Source organism: Pseudophryne corroboree, chromosome 4, assembly GCF_028390025.1.
Source record: "Pseudophryne corroboree isolate aPseCor3 chromosome 4, aPseCor3.hap2, whole genome shotgun sequence".
In the NCBI taxonomy this organism is placed as follows: Eukaryota; Metazoa; Chordata; class Amphibia; order Anura; family Myobatrachidae; genus Pseudophryne; species Pseudophryne corroboree.
The window spans coordinates 365,434,801-365,459,062 of record NC_086447.1 but is presented as its reverse complement, the minus strand read 5'-3'; the positions used below and the strand labels follow the sequence as shown (position 1 = coordinate 365,459,062).

Sequence of the window (24,262 nt, the reverse complement as noted above, 5' to 3'; positions counted from 1 at the left end):
TTGCAACTGACCGTTTCTAGGGAGTGTCCAGAAAAACGCAGGAGGGACCCGGCGTTTTGTGTAAGGATTCATGACGTCAGCTCTTCATCATTGACCTCCCCACCCTCTCACACCCGGGGGTGCAGCGGTGGTTCCTGAGAGTATTTAAAATACACAGTGTTAGCCCTTCCTCAGGCACCGCGCCATCACGCTTACTGGGTCTTTTACCAGTGACTATGTAGCTGGCTCCTTGCATCTTAGCATCTTGTCCCGTCTAACTAGTGTGCTAGGCTGTCAGACCTGTCCGCGATGAGGAGCAGTAGCTGCGTATACACTATATGGTGGAAGCTGCTGCGGAAGCTGCTGGATAACCACTGCAGCTCTAGCCCTGGGGGGGGGCGCTGTAAGCCGGAGCCGATGCTGGACGGGGAGCATGGATCACACCCACCACTTCTAGGGGGCAGGGGCTGGCAACTTTTAGCCTGGGGGGCAAGTCCAGAGCACTGGCCCATAAGTAATGGCGCCATCTTAAATGGAGTTTTTTTTGTTTAAAAAATATTTACAGTATTAATTAAAAAAAATTAGGCCTGGTGTAAATTATCCCAAGGATACTTTATTATAAATTTGTCAGTGCGGCCGCAGCTTCAGCAGAGCTGTGTAGTACAGGTGTGGCCAACCAGTCAGTGGCAAAGAGCCAGAAAAGATCTGCAGTCAAGGGTAAGAGCCAGATCATGCAAAAATGGGGGCATGGCATAGTTGTCACAAAGCCACACCCCATTTTTATGCGCACACCTTTCAGTTTGACGTTTGTAGGAGTATGACCTTGTGTCATAACCCCATTTTTAGTCATGTTGTACAGTGCCACATACAAATAAAGCCCCTGTACAGTGCCACATACATATAAAAACACCAAAAAATGGGTGCCTCCACAGTGCCAGATACATATATGCCCCCACAGTGACAGATACATATATGTCCCCACAGTGCCAGATACATATATGTCCCCACAGTGCCAGATACATATATTCCTCCCCAGTGCCAGATACATATATGCCCCCACAGTGCCAGATACATATATGTCCCCATAGTGCCAGATATGCCCCCACTGCCAGATACACATCTCCCCAGTGCCAGATATGCCCCTACTGCCAGATACACATCTCCCCAGTGCCAGATATGCCCCCATTGCCAGATATACGTCCCCCCAGTGCCAGATATGCCCTCAGTGCCAGAAACACATGTCCTCCCAGTGCCAGATATGCCCCCGGGGCCAGATACACATGTCCCCCCAGTGCCAGATATGCCCACAGTGCCAGAGATGCCCACAGTGTCAGACACACAAGTCTCACCAGTGCCAGATATGCCCCCTGTGCCAAATATGCCCCCAGTGCCAGATATGCCCCTCACTGCTAGCTACATGTCTCCCCAGTGCCAGATATGCCCCCAGTGCCAAATATGCCCCCACTGCCAGATACACGTCCCCCCAGTGCCAGATACACATGTCCCCCCAGTGCCAGATATGCCCCCAGTGCCAAATATGCCCCCACTGTCAGTTACACATCTCCCCAGTGCCAGATATTTCCCCACTGCCAGCTACACGTCTACCCAGTGACAGATATGCCCCCATTGCCAGATATACGTCCCCCCAGTGCCAGATATGCCCTCAGTGCCAGAAACACATGTCCTCCCAGTGCCAGATATGCCCCCAGTGCCAGATACATGTCTCCCCAGTGCCAGAAACACATGTCCCTCCAGTGCCAGATATGTCCCCAGTGCCAGATATGCCCCCAGTGCCAGATACACGTTCCCCCAGTGCCAGATATGCCCCCAGTGTAAGATACACATATCCCCACACTGTGCCCCCCAAGTGCTGCTCACTGCCGCGCTGCTGCTCTACTCAGTCTGCTGCTTGTGAGGGGAGGAGAGCGTGGCGTGCGCCTCTCCTGCCCCTCAGTCTCCACTCTCCAGCGGCGTTGATTCTCTCTAATTAGGCGCCGGTCCATGAGCCAATCAGAGTTCGTGGACCGGCAGCTAAGACTCCTGATTGGCTGCCGGTCAGCGAGCTCTAATTGGCTCACGGGCCAGCGCTGGGCACTGCAGACTAGGGCAGCGGGAGGCGCCGCAATAGCTTATGAGCCGCATACGGAGATAGAATGAGCCACATGTGGCTCAAGAGCCGCGACTTGGCCACCTCTGGTGTAGTGGATGGTGGCGGTCGGCCCGTGACCCTTGGCAGTAGTGTGGCCCGGGGGGCACATGGCACCCTGCCCTCCCGGCCAGCCTGCCTCTGCTAGGGGGGATGGGGAAGGGGTGGCACAGTACCTGCTGCCATTCTTTGCGGCAGGGGGGGGGAAGCCACAGCTTTAGTGTTGGCTGGGTGTAGGGGGAGCTGCAGGCTCTTTAATCATCTTGGGCCCCATAGTAGCTGCACTCTCTGCACTCTCGGTAGTTATGCCACTGGTCCCTGGGCCCTCCCACCCTGATGTTGGATATTAAAAAGGATACGCACAGTTTAACAAACCAAGTACTTCAACGACAGGGACTGCCACTTTTGTGCTTGGTTTGATTGGGCCTCCACAAAACAAGCTACCATTTGGCTTAAGGTAGCTAACAGTGTTGTTTTGTTAATGATCTCTTCTCTACAGTGGGAACAGGTTGTCATTATCATCCTCACCCCCATCAGTGTTAACATCATCATCACACAATATTAACTCATCCCTGCTGGAATCCATTACAGAAGTCTCTATACTTTGATGTAATTGTCAGGAAAGGTTTTTCTCATGGAATTTGTAATTAATTGTTATGAACATCTTTTCCATGTTATGAGGAAGTACCCTCCTGTGCCGATAGCTCACAAGGTTCCCGGCAGTGAGGGTGGTTGGGTGTGCAGCTTAAGTGAAGCAAGGGGCTTGTAATGTCCCTGTGTAGTGTCAGTTGCCAGGGCTGTGTAATGCTAGTTGCCACGGCTGTGTAATTTACACAGCCCTGGCAACAATTATGACACCCATCCCAGAGCATGAAACCCCTGGCAACCAGCATGGATCCCAGGGCATGAAACCTCTGGCAACCAGCATGACACCCAGCGTGTGAAACACTGAAACCCTTGGCAATGAGCAGGTAATTTAAAAGTAATTTGAAGCTTTACTATAGGGCATAAGATATCAAGGGCATTGCAGTGTGTAGCATAATATGGTGCAGGGGGCATTACTGTGTGGGGCTTAATAAGGTGGAATTTATTTTTTTCCCTGTGGTGGCCATGATCTGTTGGTGCAGTGTCATAAACTGGTGTGTAAGGTAGTCTTTTCAGGCGAGACCACGCCCAATTTAGGAAGACCATGCCCATTTTAGCAAGGCCACGTCCCCTTGTATTATTTTTATATCTGTGGGGGAGGGGGGGGGGGTGTACATTTTTTTTATGTCAATGGGAGTGGGGGGTGCATTTTTAAATCTTGCCCTGAGAGCCAAATTGGCTAGAAACAGCCCTGGGTTAATGTAATGGTTAATACCATTAATATATATTGATGCCCTTTATTATTTAGGAAGACTTCTGGGCTGTGTTTAGTGCACCAATAAAGGATTAATATTGATATATAACTATATAATGCCCTGGCAGTCTAGTGTCTGTTAGAGATGAGCGCCTGAAATTTTTCGGGTTTTGTGTTTTGGTTTTGGGTTCGGTTCCGCGGCCGTGTTTTGGGTTCGACCGCGTTTTGGCAAAACCTCACCGAATTTTTTTTGTCGGATTCGGGTGTGTTTTGGATTCGGGTGTTTTTTTCAAAAAACACTAAAAAACAGCTTAAATCATAGAATTTGGGGGTCATTTTGATCCCAAAGTATTATTAACCTCAAAAACCATAATTTACACTCATTTTCAGTCTATTCTGAATACCTCACACCTCACAATATTATTTTTAGTCCTAAAATTTGCACCGAGGTCGCTGTGTGAGTAAGATAAGCGACCCTAGTGGCCGACACAAACACCGGGCCCATCTAGGAGTGGCACTGCAGTGTCACGCAGGATGTCCCTTCCAAAAAACCCTCCCCAAACAGCACATGACGCAAAGAAAAAAAGAGGCGCAATGAGGTAGCTGTGTGAGTAAGATTAGCGACCCTAGTGGCCGACACAAACACCGGGCCCATCTAGGAGTGGCACTGCAGTGTCACGCAGGATGGCCCTTCCAAAAAACCCTCCCCAAACAGCACATGACGCAAAGAAAAAAAGAGGCGCAATGAGGTAGCTGTGTGAGTAAGATTAGCGACCCTAGTGGCCGACACAAACACCGGGCCCATCTAGGAGTGGCACTGCAGTGTCACGCAGGATGTCCCTTCCAAAAAACCCTCCCCAAACAGCACATGACGCAAAGAAAAAAAGAGGCGCAATGAGGTAGCTGACTGTGTGAGTAAGATTAGCGACCCTAGTGGCCGACACAAACACCGGGCCCATCTAGGAGTGGCACTGCAGTGTCACGCAGGATGTCCCTTCCAAAAAAACCCTCCCCAATCAGCACATGATGCAAAGAAAAAGAAAAGAAAAAAGAGGTGCAAGATGGAATTGTCCTTGGGCCCTCCCACCCACCCTTATGTTGTATAAACAAAACAGGACATGCACACTTTAACCAACCCATCATTTCAGTGACAGGGTCTGCCACACGACTGTGACTGATATGACGGGTTGGTTTGGACCCCCCCCAAAAAAGAAGCAATTAATCTCTCCTTGCACAAACTGGCTCTACAGAGGCAAGATGTCCACCTCATCTTCACCCTCCGATATATCACCGTGTACATCCCCCTCCTCACAGATTATCAATTCGTCCCCACTGGAATCCACCATCTCAGCTCCCTGTGTACTTTGTGGAGGCAATTGCTGCTGGTCAATGTCTCCGCGGAGGAATTGATTATAATTCATTTTAATGAACATCATCTTCTCCACATTTTCTGGATGTAACCTCGTACGCCGATTGCTGACAAGGTGAGCGGCGGCACTAAACACTCTTTCGGAGTACACACTTGTGGGAGGGCAACTTAGGTAGAATAAAGCCAGTTTGTGCAAGGGCCTCCAAATTGCCTCTTTTTCCTGCCAGTATAAGTACGGACTGTGTGACGTGCCTACTTGGATGCGGTCACTCATATAATCCTCCACCATTCTATCAATGTTGAGAGAATCATATGCAGTGACAGTAGACGACATGTCCGTAATCGTTGTCAGGTCCTTCAGTCCGGACCAGATGTCAGCATCAGCAGTCGCTCCAGACTGCCCTGCATCACCGCCAGCGGGTGGGCTCGGAATTCTGAGCCTTTTCCTCGCACCCCCAGTTGCGGGAGAATGTGAAGGAGGAGATGTTGACAGGTCGCGTTCCGCTTGACTTGACAATTTTGTCACCAGCAGGTCTTTCAACCCCAGCAGACCTGTGTCTGCCGGAAAGAGAGATCCAAGGTAGGCTTTAAATCTAGGATCGAGCACGGTGGCCAAAATGTAGTGCTCTGATTTCAACAGATTGACCACCCGTGAATCCTTGTTAAGCGAATTAAGGGCTGCATCCACAAGTCCCACATGCCTAGCGGAATCGCTCCCTTTTAGCTCCTTCTTCAATGCCTCCAGCTTCTTCTGCAAAAGCCTGATGAGGGGAATGACCTGACTCAGGCTGGCAGTGTCTGAACTGACTTCACGTGTGGCAAGTTCAAAGGGCATCAGAACCTTGCACAACGTTGAAATCATTCTCCACTGCACTTGAGACAGGTGCATTCCATCTCCTATATCGTGCTCAATTGTATAGCCTTGAATGGCCTTTTGCTGCTCCTCCAACCTCTGAAGCATATAGAGGGTTGAATTCCACCTCGTTACCACTTCTTGCTTCAGATGATGGCAGGGCAGGTTCAGTAGTTTTTGGTGGTGCTCCAGTCTTCTGTACGTGGTGCCTGTACGCCGAAAGTGTCCCGCAATTTTTCTGGCCACCGACAGCATCTCTTGCACGCCCCTGTCGTTTTTAAAAAAATTCTGCACCACCAAATTCAAGGTATGTGCAAAACATGGGACGTGCTGGAATTTGCCCATATTTAATGCACACACAATATTGCTGGCGTTGTCCGATGCCACAAATCCACAGGAGAGTCCAATTGGGGTAAGCCATTCCGCGATGATCTTCCTCAGTTGCCGTAAGAGGTTTTCAGCTGTGTGCGTATTCTGGAAAGCGGTGATACAAAGCGTAGCCTGCCTAGGAAAGAGTTGGCGTTTGCGAGATGCTGCTACTGGTGCCGCCGCTGCTGTTCTTGCGGCGGGAGTCCATACATCTACCCAGTGGGCTGTCACAGTCATATAGTCCTGACCCTGCCCTGCTCCACTTGTCCACATGTCCGTGGTTAAGTGGACATTGGGTACAACTGCATTTTTTAGGACACTGGTGAGTCTTTTTCTGACGTCCGTGTACATTCTCGGTATCGCCTGCCTAGAGAAGTGGAACCTAGATGGTATTTGGTAACGGGGGCACACTGCCTCAATAAATTGTCTAGTTCCCTGTGAACTAACGGCGGATACCGGACGCACGTCTAACACCAACATAGTTGTCAAGGACTCAGTTATCCGCTTTGCAGTAGGATGACTGCTGTGATATTTCATCTTCCTCGCAAAGGACTGTTGAACAGTCAATTGCTTACTGGAAGTAGTACAAGTGGGCTTACGACTTCCCCTCTGGGATGACCATCGACTCCCAGCGGCAACAACAGCAGCGCCAGCAGCAGTAGGCGTTACACGCAAGGATGCATCGGAGGAATCCCAGGCAGGAGAGGACTCGTCAGAATTGCCAGTGACATGGCCTGCAGGACTATTGGCATTCCTGGGGAAGGAGGAAATTGACACTGAGGGAGTTGGTGGGGTGGTTTGCGTGAGCTTGGTTACAAGAGGAAGGGATTTACTGGTCAGTGGACTGCTTCCGCTGTCACCCAAAGTTTTTGAACTTGTCACTGACTTATTATGAATGCGCTGCAGGTGACGTATAAGGGAGGATGTTCCGAGGTGGTTAACGTCCTTACCCCTACTTATTACAGCTTGACAAAGGGAACACACGGCTTGACACCTGTTGTCCGCATTTCTGGTGAAATACCTCCACACCGAAGAGCTGATTTTTTTGGTATTTTCACCTGGCATGTCAACGGCCATATTCCTCCCACGGACAACAGGTGTCTCCCCGGGTGCCTGACTTAAACAAACCACCTCACCATCAGAATCCTCCTGGTCAATTTCCTCCCCAGCGCCAGCAACACCCATATCCTCCTCATCCTGGTGTACTTCAACACTGACATCTTCAATCTGACTATCAGGAACTGGACTGCGGGTGCTCCTTCCAGCACTTGCAGGGGGCGTGCAAATGGTGGAAGGCGCATGCTCTTCACGTCCAGTGTTGGGAAGGTCAGGCATCGCAACCGACACAATTGGACTCTCCTTGTGGATTTGGGATTTCAAAGAACGCACAGTTCTTTGCGGTGCTTTTGCCAGCTTGAGTCTTTTCAGTTTTCTAGCGAGAGGCTGAGTGCTTCCATCCTCATGTGAAGCTGAACCACTAGCCATGAACATAGGCCAGGGCCTAAGCCGTTCCTTGCCACTCCGTGTGGTAAATGGCATATTGGCAAGTTTACGCTTCTCCTCCGACAATTTTATTTTAGGTTTTGGAGTCCTTTTTTTACTGATATTTGGTGTTTTGGTTTTGACATGCTCTGTACTATGCCATTGGGCATCGGCCTTGGCAGACGACGTTGCTGGCATTTCATCGTCTCGGCCATGACTAGTGGCAGCAGCTTCAGCACGAGGTGGAAGTGGATCTTGATCTTTCCCTAATTTTGGAACCTCAACATTTTTGTTCTCCATATTTTAATAGGCACAACTAAAAGGCACCTCAGGTAAACAATGGAGATGGATGGATTGGATACTAGTATACAATTATGGACGGGCTGCCGAGTGCCGACACAGAGGTAGCCACAGCCGTGAACTACCGCACTGTACTGTGTCTGCTGCTAATATATAGACTGGTTGATAAAGAGATAGTATACTCGTAACTAGTATGTATGTATAAAGAAAGAAAAAAAAACCACGGTTAGGTGGTATATACAATTATGGACGGGCTGCCGAGTGCCGACACAGAGGTAGCCACAGCCGTGAACTACCGCACTGTACTGTGTCTGCTGCTAATATATAGACTGGTTGATAAAGAGATAGTATACTCGTAACTAGTATGTATGTATAAAGAAAGAAAAAAAAACCACGGTTAGGTGGTATATACAATTATGGACGGGCTGCCGAGTGCCGACACAGAGGTAGCCACAGCCGTGAACTACCGCACTGTACTGTGTCTGCTGCTAATATATAGACTGGTTGATAAAGAGATAGTATACTCGTAACTAGTATGTATGTATAAAGAAAGAAAAAAAAACCACGGTTAGGTGGTATATACAATTATGGACGGGCTGCCGAGTGCCGACACAGAGGTAGCCACAGCCGTGAACTACCGCACTGTACTGTGTCTGCTGCTAATATATAGACTGGTTGATAAAGAGATAGTATACTCGTAACTAGTATGTATGTATAAAGAAAGAAAAAAAAACCACGGTTAGGTGGTATATACAATTATGGACGGGCTGCCGAGTGCCGACACAGAGGTAGCCACAGCCGTGAACTACCGCACTGTACTGTGTCTGCTGCTAATATATAGACTGGTTGATAAAGAGATAGTATACTCGTAACTAGTATGTATGTATAAAGAAAGAAAAAAAAACCACGGTTAGGTGGTATATACAATTATGGACGGGCTGCCGAGTGCCGACACAGAGGTAGCCACAGCCGTGAACTACCGCACTGTACTGTGTCTGCTGCTAATATATAGACTGGTTGATAAAGAGATAGTATACTCGTAACTAGTATGTATGTATAAAGAAAGAAAAAAAAACCACGGTTAGGTGGTATATACAATTATGGACGGGCTGCCGAGTGCCGACACAGAGGTAGCCACAGCCGTGAACTACCGCACTGTACTGTGTCTGCTGCTAATATATAGACTGGTTGATAAAGAGATAGTATACTCGTAACTAGTATGTATGTATAAAGAAAGAAAAAAAAACCACGGTTAGGTGGTATATACAATTATGGACGGGCTGCCGAGTGCCGACACAGAGGTAGCCACAGCCGTGAACTACCGCACTGTACTGTGTCTGCTGCTAATATATAGACTGGTTGATAAAGAGATAGTATACTCGTAACTAGTATGTATGTATAAAGAAAGAAAAAAAAACCACGGTTAGGTGGTATATACAATTATGGACGGGCTGCCGAGTGCCGACACAGAGGTAGCCACAGCCGTGAACTACCGCACTGTACTGTGTCTGCTGCTAATATATAGACTGGTTGATAAAGAGATAGTATACTCGTAACTAGTATGTATGTATAAAGAAAGAAAAAAAAACCACGGTTAGGTGGTATATACAATTATGGACGGGCTGCCGAGTGCCGACACAGAGGTAGCCACAGCCGTGAACTACCGCACTGTACTGTGTCTGCTGCTAATATATAGACTGGTTGATAAAGAGATAGTATACTCGTAACTAGTATGTATGTATAAAGAAAGAAAAAAAAACCACGGTTAGGTGGTATATACAATTATGGACGGGCTGCCGAGTGCCGACACAGAGGTAGCCACAGCCGTGAACTACCGCACTGTACTGTGTCTGCTGCTAATATAGACTGGTTGATAAAGAGATAGTATACTACTAATATTATATACTGGTGGTCAGGTCACTGGTCACTAGTCACACTGGCAGTGGCACTCCTGCAGCAAAAGTGTGCACTGTTTAATTTTAATATAATATTATGTACTCCTGGCTCCTGCTATAACCTATAACTGGCACTGCAGTAGTGCTCCCCAGTCTCCCCCACAATTATAAGCTGTGTGAGCTGAGCAGTCAGACAGATATATAATATATATAGATGATGCAGCACACTGGCCTGAGCCTGAGCAGTGCACACAGATATGGTATGTGACTGACTGAGTCACTGTGTGTATCGCTTTTTTCAGGCAGAGAACGGATATATTAAATAAACTGCACTGTGTGTCTGGTGGTCACTCACTATATAATATATTATGTACTCCTGGCTCCTGCTATAACCTATAACTGGCACTGCAGTAGTGCTCCCCAGTCTCCCCCACAATTATAAGCTGTGTGAGCTGAGCAGTCAGACAGATATATATAATATTATATATAGATAATAGATGATGCAGCACACTGGCCTGAGCCTGAGCAGTGCACACAGATATGGTATGTGACTGAGTCACTGTGTGCTGTGTATCGCTTTTTTCAGGCAGAGAACGGATTATAAATAAAAGTGGTGGTCACTGGTCACTATCAGCAAAACTCTGCACTGTACACTACTGAGTACTCCTAATGCTCCCCAAAATTAGTAAATCAAGTGTCTCTCTAATCTATTCTAATTCTAAACGGAGAGGACGCCAGCCACGTCCTCTCCCTATCAATCTCAATGCACGTGTGAAAATGGCGGCGACGCGGGCTCCTTATATAGAATCCGAGTCTCGCGATAGAATCCGAGCCTCGCGAGAATCCGACAGCGTCATGATGACGTTCGGGCGCGCTCGGGTTAACCGAGCAAGGCGGGAAGATCCGAGTCGCTCGGACCCGTGAAAAAAACATGAAGTTCTGGCGGGTTCGGATTCAGAGAAACCGAACCCGCTCATCTCTAGGGTCTGTGCTCTCTGTCTGGAGTGCCTGTGTGAAATGGTGCTCAAATCACCACGGGAAGGACTTATCTCGAATCCAAAACACACGATCTGAGGCCAGGTAAATGACATTTGCCTTGTTTTATAATAGGATTAACAGTACATATGCCTCATAGGCCCCTAAATTTGTGTGTAGAAATGTTGATTAATTTTACACCAAGTTAAACACCTTGGGGCTGATTCTGAGTCAGGGGTGCTGCATGCTAAATAGTGAGTTTTAGCCTACAGCCAATGCGCTGATGCAAATATATGCATTTTTGCATAGCTCCGCCCTCTCTCTGATTTGGATGGTACTTTTCCGGATCCAGTCCCTTTCAGAAGTTCATAGCTTAACTTTATTAAAATGTACAAATAAAATACTGTATACATACACTGATGTACTGGTTTATTGGAGAGATGGAATTAGAAGGCCGCATCTGTTTCTCTGTGAAATGGGTTATTGGTGGTTGAAACCGAGCATTGAAAATTTGATTGCACAGAGCTGTTTGGTCTTGTGGGAGCATCATGAGAGTGTGGTGGGCATGTAACTTATGCTCCATGTTATTCTGAGCTGTGTGCATGGAGAAGGGTAGCCTGATTTTGACATATCTGTTGCATCTAGCAGGAAGCTAGTGCAAGTGCTGGTACATGCTAAAGATGCCTATCTATGGATACTGGAATTAGCTCTATGGATCCTGACATTAGCTCTATGGATTTTCACATTAGCTCTATGGATCCTCCCATTAGCTCTATGGATCCTGGCATTAGCTCTATGGATCCTGGCATTAGCTCTATGGATCCTGGCATTAGCGCTAAGGATCCTCGCATTAGCATTGTGGATACTGGCATAAGCTGTATGGATACTTTTTATTAGCTCTGTGGATCCTGGCATTAGCATAAGGTAATAAATCAGGCCTCTGCAGCATCACGCACACACAGCCACAATGCGTCCCACCCACAATCAGGCCCCTTGTGTATATGTATCTTCTACCATGTTTCCCTTTCCTGGTAGTATACTGACTATCCAGAGATTCAATCTGATTTTTTTTTAAAAAAAGGGTACAGTGAGGACCTATGGCTCATCATGGCATTGAGGTGTGTCTGCCTGGTCACACCTGGCACAATCTGTGCAGTGTGTACACACGACTATGGTACCCAATATCAAAGGACATCCTGCAATACTAATAATGCTCTTTCCCTGGTACTCACGTATACTCGTGTAGTACTTTACCAGGAATGAGCTTACTGCTGATTAGTGGAGAGGCTACTTACTGTTGATGTAGAAGATGGGGAAACTGTGTAAGCAGTGCTTGCTGAATCAGAGCATAGACTCACAGTTGCTTGGTATTCTGAAATGTTCATGAACTTTTGGATTAGGTGAAATCTACCATACTGTGGTGAGATAAGACATACTCACAGAACAACACTTACCTGTGGTTACATGCAATAGATTGCCCCTCTCAGATACATTAACCCTAACTTCAGAGAAGTGTGATGACAGAAGTATCACCATATGTATTGATTCAACCACTTGATGACTTAAATGTTGTCATGGTATGTAGGTAAGTTGCCGGCAGTCGGGAACCAGCGGTCATGATACCAATGCTGGGATCCCGGCCGCTGACAATGCCGACAGCCGGAATCCTGGCTAACAGGGACTATTCCCACTCGTGGGTGTCCAGGACACCCATAGAGTGGGAATAGAACCTGTGGCAATCGCAGCGAGCAACCGAGCCCGCAAGGAGACTCTTTGCGCTTGCCCTGCTGCCAGCATACTGACGATCGGGACGCCGTTGTCGGTATACTGACGGCCGTCATCCCAATCGTCGGTAAATCATACTGATCCTATCGTCATTTAGTCAGACTAACCTCTATTTTCATAGTATACATCAGCATATATAATGAGCGAGGTATGGAAAGTAGTCAAGTGTGTACGACCTTCCTCAGCTGGCCATTCTATGATGTATCAGACTGTTAATGAGGTCATTGAGAAGCTCAGTCTGAAAAAGGAAGTTCAGAGAAATTACTGAAAAGGAGACGACAAAAACAGTAATCAATGGGGGTAATTCCAAGTTGATCGAAGCAGGAATTTTTTTAGCAGTTGAGCAAAACCATGTGCACTGCAGGGGATGCAGATTTAACATGTGCAGAGAGAATTAGATTTGGGTGTGTGTGTGTTCAATAGGAAATCTAAATTGCAGTGTAAAAATAAACAGCCAGTATTTACCCTGCACAGAAACAAAATAACCCACCCAAATCTAACTCTCTCTGCACATGTTATATCTGCCTCCCCTGCAGTGCACATGGTTTTGCCCAACTGCTAACAAAATTCCTGCTGCGGTCAACTTGGAATTACCCCCTATATACATACATACATAAGATTCCATAGAAATGAAATATGCATTAAGAAAAAAGAAAAAATCACTCACAAAGACAACAGAAGAACAAAAAAAATCTATCACGCTACCAGAATAATGCATGCAGGTGAGTATTACAGTAAATCATGCTATGTAATCAAGACAAATTGAGCATAGCAGAAACAACAAGCAGTAGGCTAAGTAAGTGTAGAGCAATTTATTATATTTAATACTTAGACATGGAACACAAATCTTATTTTTATCTGAGGCAGTATCTGAGGGCATGTTCACATTCAGACGCATGTACTAACATTGTATTTAGACGCAAAACATGCAATAAAAAAAAATCTGAAAAGTATGTGGTAGCCTGCACTGAAGAGAGTAGTTGTAGTCCAACCCTAGGGTCACCCACTCTATATCACAATATTCAATATACAAAATATGAACAAACAGCGCAGTGCTTAACTTAGAGGTATAGTAGCAGTCAATACATAGGCCGGTATACAATTAGCTGGGGTAATTTACGGCAGCTAATAGATTTAGTCGGGGCTCTCCAACTATCCCCTATACACAGCACTTATCGGGGATTATGCCAAAGCATAATCCGCATAAAGCAGCCACCAGAAACCCATTGCACAATAACGCATGGGTCTGGGAACTTATCCTGGATTGCATGTGTTATCGCCCAAAAACGGGTAATTTACCGCATGGTAAAAACAGGCTATAATTGGATAGCCCAATATACTACCCGGTAGCCAATAGAGACAGGTATGGACATCCCGGTGGCTTGGGCTTGTGACTGAGAAATGGAGGTCTCGTTTTGGACTAAGACAGTGACAGGCCATCAGCCTCGAGTGCCAGCACCCTTAAGGATCACAGCACATCTATGAGATAGTAGGAGAGCAGTAGCGGCGTGCAGCAAACCAGAAGGGAGGTTATTCCCGTCAGCAATTTACTAGTAAGTGGAGAGTGCAGAGCGGGATACCACCACTCCCATACTTTTTACACCTCATCCTGGACTACACCCACAGGGGAATAGATTTGGGATTAGGAGCCTATGTTGAAAGGGGTCCATGAAAGACTCACTGTATCTGTCACTGTGTGGGGATATAATGTGTATTTGGCACTGAGGGGGCATATAATGTGTATCTGGCACTGTGGGGGCATATTATGTGTATCTGGCATTGTGGGGACATATTATGCATATTTGGCACTGTGTGGGCATATGTTTATCTGGCATTGTGGGGACATATTATGTGTATCTGGCACTGTGGGGGCATATTATGTGTATCTGGCATTGTGGGGACATATTATGTGTATCTGGCACTGTGCGGGAATATGTGTATCTGGCATTGTGGGGACATATTATACGTATCTGGCACTGTGCGGCCATATGTGTATCTGGTATTGTGGGGACATATTATGTGTATCTGGCACTGTGGGGACATATTATGTGTATCTGGCACTGTGCGGGCATATGTGTATCTGGCATTGTGGGGACATATTATGTGTATCTGGCACTGTTGGGTCATTTTATGTGTATCTGCCACTGTGGGGACATATTATGTGTATCTGACACTGTGAAGACATATTATGTGTATCTGGAACTGTGGGGACATATTATGTGTATCTGGCACTGTGGGGGCATTGAAAAGTGAGATGTGTGAGGGTTTCCCACTTTCCCAGAAGCTAAAAGAGCTCCCCCCAAGTCTCTGGGAAAGTCTGGGAGAGTATGATGTAGAGTTAGCCATAATTGTACAGCAAAATGCACGTACAGTATATACAAGCTCCAGCTATTGCAAGATATGAGCAGGTCAACAAAAGTAGCATATAGGCAGGGCTGTTTTTTCATATGGCCACAATGAGCAGTTGCCCATGGGCCACAGGAGTATAGTTGATAGCTGATAGCTGAGGGTCCCTTTTTCCCAGGGGTACCAGATTTGTGAAAATAGGCGCTGGGGAACCAGAGATATCCGACTTCAAAGCAGTGGTCCCCATCCGAGTCTGTTAATTGCTCTTGCCAGCCAGATATCTCGGGTTCTGTCTGACTTAGAGTTTTTCTGTGGATATACTCCAAAATCTGTGACTCTCCCCTTTTGGTGGACACTGGTAGCTTGTTTCTACTATGCCCAGAACCAGAAATATCAGCTTTCCATCAGCTGGTCCCTGCTCCAGCTCCACACGCCTGGTATGCAGTTTTATATTTTCGTCGGTGGATTGCTCTGGCTCCTGAACTCTTATCCCCAAGTCCCCAGAACCTCCTGAAAGGCGATACGCTCTAGTTTTTTTTATCCCATTGAAGGCTAAGAGATCTATTTCAGGGAACTGGAGATATCTGCAAGTTGCCCTCCCACCGGAAAATTATGAATATTAAGCCCACTCCACTATCCACCCCTTCCTCTGCATATTAAACACCCCCTAGCTCCCTGGAAGTCATTAAATCATGCCCCTTCATTCAGCCCAATGCCCCCTTCTACAGTTTAGTGTTCTCCCTCCCGCCCCATCTCCCATCATCTGTGCAGTAAAGGAGTAATTAGCAGAAATTACTGCTCCAGGTCCTACATGCTGAGTGGAAGATAGAACACCACCTACCGCCTGCGGGACATCAAAGCTGCCACTAATAGCACCCCCCACCCCTACTGCTGGAGGATGGGTAGGGGCCTCAGTGCATTGCTTTGCCCGGGGGCCTACACTGCTGCTAAGACGGCCCTGCTTATAGGTCCAGATTATGCAAGGTATACGTCATATACACTTACTTACTTACTGTATAACCAGTTGTTTTGTCTGCAAAGTATGCATTTGCAAATAAACAAAAGTTCAAGTACTTCTCCGGTACGTCATAAATAACTGCCCATTTTTCATTTCAGAAAAAGAACAACCAAATCGCATACCTCCCAACACGACCCTCTCCAGGAGGGACAGAATGCTCTGCTCCTGGACTTCCCTCTTAATTTATGATTACCATCACCTGTGGTGAAACACCTTTCTTATCCATTCAGCTGTTCAAAACCGGTGCCGGCAATCATACATTAAGAGAAAAGTCCAGAAGCAGAGCATTGTGTCTCTCCTGGAGAGGGTCATGTTGGGAGGTATGCAAATCGGCTTAAATATACTTATTCTATAATTGCCATATGAAAATTAAGAAATACTTTATTATTTACATAAAGCGGTTTTTCAATGGTAGATACTTTTAAATAATATTTTAGTATTTAAAAATATTAAATCTATGTTTTTTTCTCTTGCTACATGGATCTGAAAACTCAAGTCTGGACTTCATAAGAACATCCCCCTAATGACTTGCAAAATGGTAAGTTAACCCTTACAGCCTTGAGCCAATATTGCTATGCAGGTGGCTATCACCTGGCCTCCTCAGGGAGATTTGAATGTTCAATTGCAATGATAGCAGGTTTCTTATAGCAGCAATAAGCACTGGGATAAAAAAAAAAAAAATCACTGTTACAGCTGCTTGTTCTTGAATAGGCCGCATGGAGAACAGTGATCTGATGTGTGTACAATCCATAAAATCCACCGTATGGTAAATGTAGGCGCTGAAAAGGGTAAAAAAGTAATTGTAACCTATTACCATATGTTGTTCATTTGGGTGCATCTGGAGTTCGAAGTACAGAAGCATTGTGGGTTCTGGAAAAACAAGCCTTATGTAAATTATATACAGTATTCTGAGGTTTAGGATTTATTGTTTTGTGTAAGATGTTTCAATATGCTGTGTTGTATGCAGTGTTTTTAAATGGATAATTAGATTCAGTTATTTTGTAAATAAATGGTATAACCCCACCTAATTACAAATGCCAATCAGGATGACAAGTAGCAGAACAAATGGCCTGTTGTATAGAATTAGCATGTAGATTGCATCTGATTCACAGACCCTCCAACATGACCCGCCCCACTAGGTACAAAGGGGCAGATGTATTAACCTGGAGAAGGCATAAGGAAGTGATAAACCAGTGAGATGTGCAAGGTGATAAAGGCACCAGCCAATCGGCTCCAATATGTAAATTAACAGTTAGGAGCTGATTGGCTGGTGCCTTTTATCACCTTGCACATATCACTGGTTTATCACGTCCTTATGCCTTCTCCAGGTTAATACATCTGCCCCATAATGATCTGTTTCTGGACTTCCCTCTTAATTTATGATTTCCATCACCTGTGTTGAACTAGTTAAATGATAAGAAAGCTGTTTCTTCACAGGTGATGGCAATAATAAATTAAGAGGGAAGTCCAGAAACAGAGCATTTTGTACCTAGTAGGGCGGGTCATGTTGGAGGGTATGGATTCATTCATGCTGAATGCAGTTGTGGGGCCACCCCATGTTATTACAGAGCGGGATGTTATTGGGAACACAGTCACAGCAGTGTTTACCTATTTACCCATACTTGCCGACTTGTTAACACTCCTCTCCAGGAGAAACAACTAGGAACTTTAAGGGGTGGGACCAGGCGTCCGTATCATTAGGCCCCTAAAACATACTTCTCAACATGACCCTCTCCAGGAGGGACACAATGCTCTGCTCCCGAACTTCCCTCTTAAAATATTCTTGTCATCACCTGCACTGAAACACCTTTCTTATCCATCAACCTGTTCAAAACATGTGCCGACCGTCAATCATAAATTAAGAAAACAGTCCAGGAGCAGGGCACTTTATCCATCCTGGAGATGGCCATGGTGGGAGGTATGGACGAAAATTAAGGCATACCTCCCAACATGACCTTCTCCAGGAGGGACAAAATGCTCTGTTCCTGGACTTCTCTCTTAATTTATGATCACCATCACCTGTGCTGAAACACCTTTCTTATCCATTAACCTGTTCAAGACAGGTGCCGGCAATCATATATTAAGATAAAAGTCCAGGACCAGAGCATTGTGTCCCTCCTGGATAGGGTCATGTTGCGAGGTATGATTAAGGTGATTCATGTAATTTGATCTCCGTCCTTTCCATTTTGACCTGCGATTCCATGCATTATCTGGCTATCCTGCCTGCTTCCCTAGGAAGAGGGCGAGAGGCATACCCATACTTACGGGGGTGCGTGGGACTACCCTTAAATTGTGAGTCTCCCACAACTTCTGGGAGAGTAGGTAAGCATGTATTTACCAAATACATTTATAAAACTCATACATTAATATTCTGTAACACATAGCATTCCATACCTCCCAACACGACCCTATCCAAGAGGGACAGAATGCTCTGCTCCTGGATTTCCCTCTTAATTTATGGTTGCCGGCACCTGTACTAAAACACCTTTTTTATCCATTAACCTGTTCAACACAGGTGTCGGCAATCACAAATTAAGAGAAAAGTCCAGAAGCAGAGCATTGTGTCCCTCCTGGAGAGGGTCATGTTGGGAGGAATGCCATTCAGTAAAACTGATTTAATCAGATGACTGTAATTTAAATGATGAAAGCTATTATGAAATTGGTTATGTTACAGTAATTGTGCAATTTATCTTATGCCATTAAATATGCCTTTATAACTGTAAACCTCCTTTTCTATATGGGCAACTCATCAGATTCTTACAGTAAGGCATTTGTGTTTTTTTACAATAAATCTATGACCCCTAATTTGCCATGAAGAGATCAATGTTTAATGGTTATTTGAAGACGGATAATATAAGTTAGAAATGTGACCTCTAAGAAACCTGCAGGAAACAACCGTCAGCATCTCTTTCATAAACACTTCTCCGGTTTGTATTTTATTAAGCTGATTTCTCAACATGTTAAAGTGAAATAATCTACTTCAGAAATGTGCAATTACAGAAAGGTAATTGCTGTTTGCATTTGTGAGTAGAAAATATCTTGGTTTGCTGCACATTCCGCTCAGTGCTACAAGACATTCATACAATTACCTACCCTGTAATGACACTAAATGATGTCTTATAGCATACTAGTCATTACTGCTTCACTATATATCATCAATATCAGAAACAGTACTGTTTATTTTTACAAGTTACATACATGCTTAGAAAGGGAATGGAAAAAATCTAGGTAATGTTATTGCAAAATGCATATTTATTTAAATATGGAGGGCTCAGGTTTTATTTATCAAAGACCTGGTGGGGGGATGTCATAGGGTCCAAGTTTGCAAAAGTGTATCATTTATTGTGTTTATTTTGCACAGGTCGATTTTGCCTAGACAAATTTTTAAATCCTGTTGCAGAAAAGCTGCACTTGTTGACTTTGCTCTAATGGACTGATTCTGAGTTGGTAGAAGGGGCGTAACTCCCAGAGGCAATGGAGACGTCTGCCTCTCGGTTCCAAGCCCTGAAGGGGCATCTGCATGTACAGCAGCACCTGTGTGGTTGATAGCAGGATCCAAGTGTGACCGCTGCTCTTCCATCGGAGCCCTGCAGCAAATTCGCTGCTGCTGCTGCAGTTAACTCGCACTGTCCCAGGAGCCCTGCTAACACCTGCAATAAAGGACAGGACGGGATGCCTGTAAAGTGTAGACCGTTTGAGAGTGATATCTATATAATTTTGTAAGTCATGTGTTTTTTTTTTAGGGGGCACCAAACTCCAACTTGCCTCCGGACAACTGGGATGAAACTATTGCCCCTAAAGAAGTAAAACAAAAAAGGAGCAAATAACTGTGTACCTGAGCTAACAATGCAACAATGCAAGGGATGCAGTATATAAATTTATTTAATGCTGTGCCCGTGAACCACGCCTCTGTTTCCCATCACTGTGGGTGCATGTCCAGCGCTCCAAAAGCTGCTGGACATTACCCCAACCCCTGTCTCCCATGAATAAATAAGCAGAACAGCAAGTAAGAGTGGGCCTCCAAACTACACCTACCCCCCCCCCCCCCCCCACACACACACCGCGGGACACTGCAGCCCACAGGTAGGACGGCGGGACAGTGTCCAAAAACACTTGAAGTGCAACATGGTTTTGCCTAGATGCACAGTTACTGGCTTGTTTTTGCTTTGCCCTTATTTCAGAATAAGGTCTCAAGGTTAGGGATAGCTGCTGATGATTTCCCATCTAGCCTTTGGATGGGAACGGGAAGGCCTATTTATCATACACTGCCCACAATACCTGTTATATACTGCTGCTAACATACAGTATTACTGCAATAGAATATGTATTTCAAGTAATAAAAAAAGTTTTAAAATGAAGGGAGCTATTTGCACAGCCCCCAGAAAATAAGTCATATTTTTGTGTAGCAAGATAGAATTATATGTATATATAAATATAACTTTTACATATAAAACATTTACAGTTTTTTTTATTGTATTTTTCAATTAAATGGTGAATCTGGATGATAAATGCTTCATGCGTGCTCCATGGCCCGCACATGCTCAGTGGAGTAGAAGAGGCACCTCCAGAGTAACCATTATTGTTCTGCATACTGTACTTCTTGGCGAAAAAAAAAATATACTTAGCATGGTTTTATTAAAGCTCGGTGAGAAATAAAATTGTGAGAGATAAAGTACTAGCCAATGAACTTCAATCTTACATTTTACAGGCTGTGTTTGAATAATGACAGGAGCTGATTGGTTGGTACTTTATCGCTCACAATTTTATCTCTCTCCAAGCTTTGATAAATACCCCCCTTAATCTGATCAATAACAGAGCCGAGAACATCACAATACCTTTTTACAGGCAGCTGTAACACAGGTATATAAGAAACATACTGTACTGCTGACATTTTATCTACTAGTTTCCATGGTTTACACACATATAAGAAACATTAGTTTCTTGCAGCTATGAAGTTTTGTGTACTGCCACTGGTGAAAATTAGAATGAACCTGAGCTGAAGCATCACAGAAGGAAGCCTCACATTTGGATTAATAATTTAAAACAAATTACTGTACTGTATATTACACCTCTTGTTTGGAGCTCCAGCATCTGCCTGTTTTTCATGCAGTGAGAATAGCTAGCACCTTGTTCGATGATAGGATAGAACTTGCTGGCCTGTTTGGAATTAAGGATAATTCATCATTGCTCACTGTATTAGGAACCTATGACCAGTGGTGGACTGGGGTATAAAGAGCCTACCAGGATATGCAGTGCTAGGGACCCAATGTTAAGGGATGTTACCAGTCACCACAGAAGGACTTGGCCAACCATTAGAGAGGACATGCAAGAAACAGGGCCCCTTTATAAAGGAGGTACAGGGGTGTGTCAAGGCCAACTATTTTTCTCATACGTCCTAGAGGATGCTGGGGTCCACTTCAGTACCATGGGGTATAGACGGTTCCGCAGGAGCCATGGGCACTTTAAGACTTTTCAAGGGTGTGAACTGGCTCCTCCCTCTATGCCCCTCCTCCAGGCCTCAGTTTTAGAAATGTGCCCAGGCAGACTGGATGCATTCCAGAGGAGCTCTACTGAGTTTCTCTGAAAAGACTTATGTTTGGTTTTTTATTTTCAGGGAGAACTGCTGGCAACAGTCTCCCTGCTTCGTGGAACTGAGGGGGCAGAAGTAGGAACTAACTTCCTAAAGAGTTTCATGGCTCTGCTTCTGGCTGACAGGACACCATTAGCTCCTGAAGGGAACTGAACGCTAGCCATGCCTAGATGCTCACTCCCACAGCACGCCGTCACCTCCCTCATAGAGACAGAAGTCAGAAGACAGGTGAGTGTTAGAAGAGAGATCTTCAATCAAGAAAGTGATGGCTAAAGGTACCGCGTGGCTGGCGCGAGCGCAGCGTGCCATGTTGCCCACACATACACAGGCAATGCAGGGTGCAAGGCGCGGGGCGCCCTGGGCAGCATGAAACCTATTGAAACTGGCATACATAAGGGGCATAAGTTGCAGAGGCACAGTCCTACCCCCGCCAGTATAAAAAATTACCTCATAAAGGCTGAGGAGAAACACGCCATTGAAGAGTGGAGCTTCCTCCTCAGTCAGCCAGCATACTGCTCAGCACCATTTTCTCTCTTTCCAGGCTGCAGAGAGGAAAGCTGGTCCTCCTCCACTGCTTGAACAAGTATCAGGGTGCAAAACAGGGGGGGGGGGGGGGGGGGCACAGTGAATTTGGTGCTATATAATTGTGTGATTAACATTATAAAAGCGCTGCATGTCAGTGGGCATTTTGTGTTCACAGACATTGTGTTACTGGCGCTGGGTTGTGAACTGGCAAATCCTATCTGTGTCCCTCTGACAGACTTTACTGTAGGTCTGTCCCCTATAAGTCCCAGAGTGTCTGTGGTGTGGTTGTGCAGGTGTGTGTCATGTCTGAGGCAGGGAACTCCTCCTCTGTGGGAGACATGTTAGGACACAGAAGTGTAATATGACACCAAGAGCCTGACTGGGTGAAAGGTTACATGATAGTGGGAATCATATCAGTAAGAGGTTGGACTGAATCCATGCAGAAAACTGAAAATAATCTGTTGAAGATGTGATTTTTAATAGTTCTGCCTTTCATCCACAGGGACCCCTCTGGGTCACATACAAATTTGCACAAGTAGTACAAACTGATACCGTCACGGACTCTGATTCCTGTGTCGACACTAGTGATTCCAGGGGAATAGGTCCTAAGTTAGCAAAAAGCATTCAAAACATGTTTTAGCTATAAAGGAGGTGTTAGAAGTTACGAAGCCCCCTCTTTTTACCACAAGGAGAGGGTTTACTTTAGTAAAGAAGTAATGTAATTTCCCCTCCACCTCTGGAGTTGAACAGTCTTTTGGAGGGAGTTTGATTTAACCTGAAAAGAAATTTTAGATTCCCAAAAGGAATTCAGGCAGCTTACCTTTTTCCAAAAGGTGGGAGTCACCCCGCATTTTAGACAGTGCCCTGTCATAAAAGAGAAAAGGTGTTTCTCCCTGTGCCTGGAATGGCTTCACTTAAGGAGCCGACAGGCGCAAGTGAGTGAGGTGATCTATTGATGTGGCCAATGGGACACTACTCAGGCCTACCATTGTCTGTGCGTGGATGAGTAGTGCTATTGAAAAGTGGTCAGAAAACTTGTCATTAGACATTGACACAATAGATGGAGACGAGATACTCCTAACATTAGGTCATATCAAAGACACTGCTGCGTACGTACTAGAAACCATGAAATGTATTTGTCTCTTGGGATCAAGAACCGCTACCATGGCAGTATCGGCTCGGAGGGCGTTGTGGATTCGCCAGTGGAATGCTGATGCAGATTCCAAAAGAAATATGGAGGCTCTCCCGTATAAAGGTGAGGCCTTGTTTGGTGATGGGCTGGATGCGTTAGTCTCGGCGGCTACCGCAGGTAAGTCGACATTCTTGCCTTATGCTCCTACACCGGCGAAAAAGACACATCACTCTCACATGCAGTCCTTTCAGCCCAACAAATACAAAAAGGCCAAAGGTCCCCCCTTTTTTGCAGGTAGGGGAAGGGGAAAAGGAAAGAAATCCGCAGCGGACCGCAGGAGCAGAAGTCCACCCCTGTTTCTGCCAAATCTGCAGCATGACGCTGGGGCTCCCTTGCGGGAGTCCGCTCGGGTGGGAGCACGTCTGAAACTTTTCAGTAAAATCTGGATTCAATCTGGCCTGGACCCATGGGTCTTACAAATAGTGTCCCATGGGTACAAACTAGAGTTTCAAGATGTCCCCCCATGCCGATTTTTCAAATCGACCTTGCCAGCTTCTCTTCCAGAAAGAGAGGCAGTAACAACAACAATTCAAAAATTATGTCAGGATCAGGTCATTGTCCTGGTACCTTTGTCACAGCAAGGGGAAGGTTTTTATTCAAGCCTCTTCGTAGTTCCAAAGCCGGACGGCTCAGTCAGACCAATTTTAAACCTGAAAAATCTGAATCTCTACCCGAAAAGGTTCAAGTTCAAGATGGAATCCCTGAGGGTAGTAATTTCCAGTCTGGAGGAGGGGGACTTCATGGTGTCAGTAGACATAAAGGATGTTTACTTGCATGTTCCCATTTATCCTCCTCACCAAGCTGAGATTCGCAGTACAGGATTTCCATTACCAGTTCCAGACATTGCCGTTCGGACTCTCCACGGCACCGAGGGTATTCACCAAGGTGATGGCGGAGATGATGGTCCTCCTTCGTCAAAAAGGAGTCAATATAATTCCTTATCTGGATGATCTCCTGATAAAAGCGAGATCCAGGGAACAGTTGGTGCAGAACATCGCACTCTCCATGTCAATACTACAACAACAAGGTTGGATCATGAATTTTCCAAAGTCGCAGTTGGAACCGACAAGATTGTTCTTTTTAGGGATGATTCTGGACA

General features: G+C 45.6%; 1 long non-coding RNA gene across 1 annotated transcript in view; it reads left to right on the top strand.

Moving 5' to 3' along the window:
* LOC134909561 (uncharacterized) overlaps window positions 1-24,262 on the top strand; it is a 309,906-nt gene that overhangs the window by 274,066 nt on the left and 11,578 nt on the right. The window contains exon 5 of the long non-coding RNA XR_010175971.1: window positions 16,353-16,394. This is a non-coding gene — a long non-coding RNA (uncharacterized LOC134909561). The remainder of the gene's footprint in view (window positions 1-16,352; window positions 16,395-24,262) is intronic.